This window comes from Oratosquilla oratoria, chromosome 42 (assembly GCF_046742065.1).
Source record: "Oratosquilla oratoria isolate Oo_2021 chromosome 42, ASM4674206v1, whole genome shotgun sequence".
Lineage (NCBI taxonomy): Eukaryota > Metazoa > Arthropoda > Malacostraca > Stomatopoda > Squillidae > Oratosquilla > Oratosquilla oratoria.
Genome location: NC_134818.1, coordinates 20645193 through 20652243, shown reverse-complemented (window position 1 = coordinate 20652243; position 7051 = coordinate 20645193). Strand labels below are relative to the sequence as shown.

The 7051-nt window shown below is 42.7% G+C and overlaps 1 long non-coding RNA gene across 1 annotated transcript in view; it reads left to right on the top strand.

Moving 5' to 3' along the window:
* Window positions 1-760: 760 nt before the first annotated feature.
* Window positions 761-7051, top strand: part of LOC143021757 (uncharacterized) — a 343646-nt gene continuing 337355 nt past the window's right edge. The window contains exon 1 of the long non-coding RNA XR_012966001.1: window positions 761-865. This is a non-coding gene — a long non-coding RNA (uncharacterized LOC143021757). The remainder of the gene's footprint in view (window positions 866-7051) is intronic.

Sequence of the window (7051 nt, the reverse complement as noted above, 5' to 3'; positions counted from 1 at the left end):
AATTTACCCTTAGAATTGAAACGAGTGACCACCGAAAATTCTCACCGATATATTTCAATTGCAATAGCATATAAGGCAAAGGTGTTTCCGTGGAAACTGACCGCCTCATAGTATATACTACTATTCTCTTTGGGCCTCTTCACACGACACCACTGCGCAATGTCCCGTATTATTGAGGGTGTATGGATGGTATTCAAGAATGACAGAATGTATTGAAGACATCAAATTTACAGACAAAACACGTGTGTCTCTTCAAAACCATCCTAACACCATCAATAACGTTACACAATATGGAATATTGCGCAATAATATTGATTGCGTAGGGCCCGCTTTATGGTGACGCCACCATGTCCTCACACATTCAAACGAGTGCAGGTGTTCATATGAACCACAATACGAGAGTTGCAATATTACTTCAAGTAATTAAATAAGAATATATATATGAATATTCGCATATGATGCAGTGCACTCGCATATGTATATATTAAATGTAATTACTTTGCCCTTGCTAAGCAAAGATATCGGAATATGTGCAAATAGTGGAGGAATACGCTTTCATAATATTTCTCTAAGACCGTGAAGATTAGTGACAGAGAATGTATATCAGCTAATGATTAAGAATATTCAGCATAGTTTTATTAAAAGAATGTTAATCATCCTGATTAATTTCAAATATGTTATGTTTGATTGGCTTTAGTTTCTTTGGCGCTTTATTCCCTTCGCCAGCAGTCGTTCTGTTGTCATTTAGAGTTTGCGGTTTGTGTGGTGACGTCTTGTATGTTTAATTCAAAAGTGAAGTTATTGTAGTGTTATTCAACGAAGAGAAACGATGAAATTCATTGTCTACATCTCATCAATAAATCAGGTAAAGAATTCGAAATAACCGAAGTTGTTATTATCTTTAAGAATTATGACCAAACAACATTGTTACCTTGGGCAACAGTGAGAGTAAACTCTGTTTTTCGTCCCTAATAGTCTTCAATCGATATTTTTAAACTCTCATTTCCGTCGTGACTACATGCTAGTAATTCCAACCAAGGTCTTTTCCCCCTATTTTGTTCTCTAGAAACTGCGTCTTGTATTTTCAGTCTGTACTTATAATACGATTGTGTACTATAAATCTTATATTATCATTGATTATTCCCGAGAGAAGGATAGTAACGTTGATCAATTATGACGTCAAAACACAACATGCATTGTCATATTAGCCAATCAGAACTTCAGCGGAACCCACACTGCGTGAAACTAACATCCCCATTGTTCAGTTATTGGGAGAATAGATAGTCGAAACCCTTCACTTCTTCTTAGGGTAAACAGTTACCGACTATTGTAAATACAAATGGTTCAGTAATGCACGTCAGATAATTACGACACCAACGTATTTCACCCATTTCTAGAACCTAAACAGAGTAGGGAATGATCCAAGGAGGTATGTAATTAAGTTGATATATATTTATTTCCATTATCACGAGCTATGTTTTGTGAAGAATTACAACAACCTGGCATGCCTAATTGCAGTTTACCTTTTCGTTTGAACGCGCAACGCTGGCTTCGGCGAGCCTGGGAATTGACTATATCTCTAAGCTGAATAAAATCGCGTGGTGACAGCAAATATAGAATAGATATATTTCCTCTAACATTAGTGTGGTTTATTTATTTACTTATTTATTTATTCATCTATTTATTTAATTTGTATTGTGGTGTTGATCACAGTCCCTCGTTACGAAAGGGGTCCCAAGGAGATGCACAAATTAGCCTGGGAAGAACCACAAAGAAATAAAAAATACCACATGTAATAAGAGTTTACAGGCAACTTACAAAAGAGGTGCTAAAAATATGAAAAAGAAAATAGCTTAGCGACAGCTTGAATAAGAACACAAGTGTAATCCAAACGCACGAAATGGGTGCTGGAGACCTCGCCGGGGATGTCTCGTCATTAGACCATCGAAACCCCGTCTCTTCTTCGTCCCGGACGACTCTGAGGCCGCGTCATCTGAATGGCCTTTTTCCTTTTATCCATTTATTCATCTATCCGGTTTTATCTGATCCAGTTTTATCTTCTCTTGGCTTAGCTTGGTTTAACTTGGCTTAGCTTAGCTTTCCTTACCTTCCTTACCTTATCATATCCTATCTATACTATTACTTTTTACATTAAATCAGTTGGAAATGAAAGATAGTTTTTATCTTTAGTTCCTTGATGTATAATTCTTGTTTGAAGTGTGCCAGTCATCTACTGTTTCTCGTACAGAACTGTTTAGGACAACGATTGATATGTTTATACATAATTTAATAGGAAAGCAATTAAGGATGTGTGTGTGTGTGTGTGTGTGTGTGTCTGTGTGTGTGTGTGTGTGTGTGTGTGTGTGTGTGTGTGTGTGTGTGTGTGTGTGTGTGTGTCTGTGTGTCTGTGCGTATGTCTGTGTGTCTGTGTGTGTTCGTGTGTGTGTGTTCGCGTCCGTGCACTCGCGTATTTGTGTTTCTCTTTCTCTCGCTCTGTGAGAGTTTGTGTGTTTCTCCACCTTGATTATAATAATTCTGGATTCTTTGTCAGCATTTATGATCCCTAATTGTGCGGTTTTTCCTCTTGCTCCTCGAGCGTCGTCCTCGTCGTCGTCCTCGTCTTCGTCTTCGTTCTCGTCGTTCCTGTCTTGACATCGTAATTGATGCCGCTTCGCTCTCTAATTCGTGGTGTGTGGGGGAGCTCTGTGGCTGCTTCCTCCTCAGTTATGTGTTCGTGGAGTTTCTTCTCTTGTATACCCTTTAACAGCGTGAAGAGTCCATCTTTTTTTTTTTTTTTTTTTTTTTGAAAGGGTTTCGGGAGACTTCAAAGCCACTTTTCTTTCTACGCGAGCTCGACAGGTATTTTGTAAATATTTAATTTGCAGTGGTTCTTGTCCTTCCTGTCTCTTTTGCAAAGTCTGTGTGTCGTGTCCTTGCTTATTACTTCCACCACATGCCCCATGAGTACATGGTAACGAGCTGTGCTGATTAATGTTTTCATTTTTATTCAGGTCGGGGAATGTTATTTTTCTATTGCGTCGTCTTGGAATTTGTTTTAGTGCTATCACCACACTGTTTTAATTTAATGTAGTTTCTATTGGCGTTGACCTAACGATCTGAAGTCACACAATCACAATAATGCATACTTGCATGCATGCATGCAAGCATACATACATACGCACATACACAATTACGCACCTACATACGCACATACATATCCATAATTGTATATACATATATACATATAAACCCTCTTCCTCCTCTTTTTCTCTTTTCTTCTACTTTGCCTCCTACTCTTCTCTCTCTCTCTTTTTTTTAATCTTCCACCTTCCTCTTCCTCTTTCTTCTACTTCTACTTCTCCGCCTCCCATTTTTCCATTTTCTTTTTCTCCTCCTCCTCCTTCCACTTCACCGATCACCCCTCGTCAGCCAGTTCCCCTCCGTATTTCCCCTTTGGCCTTATTTCTCCCCTCAATCCCCTCTCCCTCTGTCCTTCCTCTCTCAATCTGTTCCTCCCCTCACCTTTCCACATTTCCCTCTGCGCGGCTACTCCCCACGTCTGGGCCGATCCCTCTCCATCGGCCTAGCCTCTCCCTATTGACAAATTTGTACGTTTCAAGGGGAGGCTAAGGAACAGGGAGGTGTGGTTGCGGGGGGGGGGGATGAGGTTCTGGGAGAAAGGAAGAGTAGAGGAGTAGGTTAGAGAGGAAACAGAGGAGGAGGAAAGGGAGATCGGGAAGGTGGAGATGTAGTTGAAGGGAGATGATTGGTTGACGAAGAAGAAAAGGAAAAGGGTTTCGTGGAGGTAAAGATGAAGGGAAACTTAGAGCGAAGCTTGGTCGAGAAGGAGGAGTAGGAAGTGGAGGAGGAAGTGGAATAAGAGGAAGGGGATGATGTGAAGGAAGAGGACATGTAGAGGAAGAGTATGAAGTAGAGGAAATAGAGGAGGTGGAGGAAGAGAGGAAGTGGAGGAAGAGGAGAAAGTGGAGGAAGAGTTGGAAGTGGAGGAAGAAAAGGGGGTGGAGGAAGAGGAGAAAGGGGAGGAAGAGGAGAAAGTGAAGGAAGTGAAGGTGGAGAAAGAGGAGAAAGTGAAGGAAGAGGAAGATAAAAAAGTGGAGGATGAGGAAGTGGGGGAGGATTTAGACTAATTAAAGGAAATGGAGGAGGAAGAAGTGGAGGGGGATTGGACGAAGTAGAAAGGGTGGAGGAGAAGGGGACGAGGAACAACCCAGAGTGGAGGAGGAGAAAGAGGAGGAAGTGGACGAGGAACAACCCACAGGAGGAGGAGGAGGAGGAGGAGGAAGAGGAAGAGGAGGAGGACGACCCTGGAGGACCTCGTGTCCTGTGAATGCCCTTGGGTTGGGTCCTTCCTTCCTTCCTTCCTTCCAGTGGACTTGGAGGGAACAGATTCTTTTTTGTGGCTGGAGAATCTCCCAAGGGTTTCCAGGGGCCAAGAAAGCGGTGAACTTTCAGCTTTGAAGCCAAGTTTTGTCCCACAGCCATTCTTCTCTTTACCCCGAAAGCGGGAGCCTCTGATCTAAAAAATAATTAAACAAGTAAATAAATAGATTAATAAATAAACAATTGAGTGAGAGAATGAATGGATGAATTAATAGATAAATGGAAATAAAATCACTCTCCTTTAGCCAGAATAATTGTGGAAGTCGTGTATCTGCAATATAATAGCCAAAGCAATTAATCGTAATTGTTTAGTGTATTTGGTGGTGTCAAAAAGTAAAGAAGTAAATAGACAAACCAACAAATAAATAGAATCAATCAATGAAAAAATAAATAGATAAGTCGGTGAATAAATAAAGATTAATATATCAAACGATATGTGTATTTGTCATCAGCGCTAAAAACTAAATGAATGAATCAAACAGATAAATAAATGAACGAAGAGAAAAGATGAATAGATGACTAAATAAATATGAGTACATAAGGTTCGTGAGAAAAAAAAATTGAAAGAGATTAGGGCATATCCTTGTCATACAGAGTTTGAACGATGTCATGCACGCACAGGTCTCGTTCTCGGAATACACAACTTCCCCAATGTTTCTATTTCCGCTTTTTTCGGTGAACAAGCCAACGTGTTTGCTTTGACCTGTATTACCTTGCGGAAAAGATTTCGAAAATGGGTCTCTTTGGACTCCACGTGGAGGAGGAAGAGAAGGATTTTGGGAGAATAACGAGGAGATGGGGAGGTGATCTCAATGTTCCATAGATACGGATGTACGTCTGAATACCAGACTCACGTGTATTAGTTTGTCAAAGAACCTTTGAAACTATAACTCTTCCTATTCTTTCTTCTTGCTCATCCTCTCTAGCCTCCTACCTACTTCCACACTAAATAGAGCAAGATCCAGAGTCGCCAGAACTGGTGACAATCTGGTTAAATGGGGCCTCAAAACCGACCCATCCTGCGAGTGCGGAGAAACTGAACAGAACATTGACCATGTCCTAAGCTCGTGCCCGCTTTCAACCAATTTAGACAACATGGACCTGGACAAAATTAACCAAAGAACACTTGAATGGCTGTCTGTCTGGCGCGATAAGGTATGACCTACTTCCTCTTCTCACTAACCTCCATCATTACCCTTCCGTATCTTAGATCTTTCCTCCGTGACTTCCTCTCCCCCCCAATCTCCCTGCTACTGTCTTTTTATTCATTCCGTCATAACTCCTTTTTTACATTCTTCCTAGACACTTCTGTTCTGCCCCTACCCTCTTCACTTATTCTTCCATCTATGCCTCCTCCTCTTCTTCCAATTTCTTCTCTCTTTTATCCCTCTTCCTTCAGCACCTTCCAGGATCCTCCTCTTCCTCCTCCTCCTCCTCCTCCCTTTAACTCCATCTCTTCACTCCCCCCCCCTCCTTCTACTTTCTAACACCTCCTCAGCTTATTTGAGGACACTCCACTACCAAATTTCATCATGACCTCCTCTTCCCTGCCTCCTTCAACGTTGCGCCTCAGCCTTCACCTCGCAACCATAGCCTCCTTTCTTTTTTTTCCCTTATTTTCCATCTCTTTCCTTTCCTGTCCTATCCTTTCCTTTTTCTCTCTCCTTTCCTCTTCTTTCCTTTTCTTTCTTTTTATTTCTTTTTCTTTTCATTTCTTTCCTGCCCTCTCCTTTCCCTTTTCCCTCTTACTTTCCTTTCATTTTCTTTTTTCTTTTATTTTCTTTCCTTTCCATTCATTTTCTTTCCTGCCCTTCTCCATTTTCTCCGCTCTTTTCTTTCCTCTCTCTTCCCTTCTCCTTCTCCTTCCTTCCCTTCCCTTCCCTTCGCTTCCCTTCCCTTCGCTTCCCTTCTATTCCTCTACCATCCCTTAGCTTACCTCAACTCACTTTAGCTTATATTAACTTACCTTGCCTTGCCTTTCCTTCTCTTACCTTACCTTATTTTTGCCTTACCTTAACTTACCTTACCTTGCTTTATCTTACCACTCTGACCTCGCTCCCTCCTTTCCTACTTCCCTCCCTCCCTCCCCTCCCTCCCCTCCTTTCCCTCCCTTCCCTCCCTTCCCTCCCTTCCCCTCTCCTCTTCTCCCTTCCCCTCTCCTCTCCTCCCCTCCTCCCCTCCTCCCCTCCTCCCCTCCTCCCTCCTTCCCTCCTTCCCTCCCCTCCCCCCTCTGTCCCTCTCTTCCTCCCTTCCCCTCCTTCCATTCCCCTCCCTCTTTCTCCCCATTCCTCTCTCTCCCTCCCTCCATTCCCCTCCCTCCCTCCCTCCATCCCTCCCTCCCTCCATCCATCCCTCCATCCATCCCTCCCTTCCCCCTTCCCCCTTTCCCATTCCCCTCCCTCCCTTCCTCCATTCCCATATCCTCCGGTATTCTCAGCTGCCTCATTATCCTAGCATCACCTCCCTCTACCCCTCACCTCTTTGTCCCCTATCCTCACTCTCCAGATTCTTGTTATTCTTCTTTCCCTCTCCTTTCCCCTCTTTCCCCTCAACTCTCCGTCCCCTCGTTCCTGGCTCGCATGCAGACCGCGTCTCATGCATAAGCATGGTAATTCCGTTGTCTCAAATAAAGACACAATGTTCTTTGTTG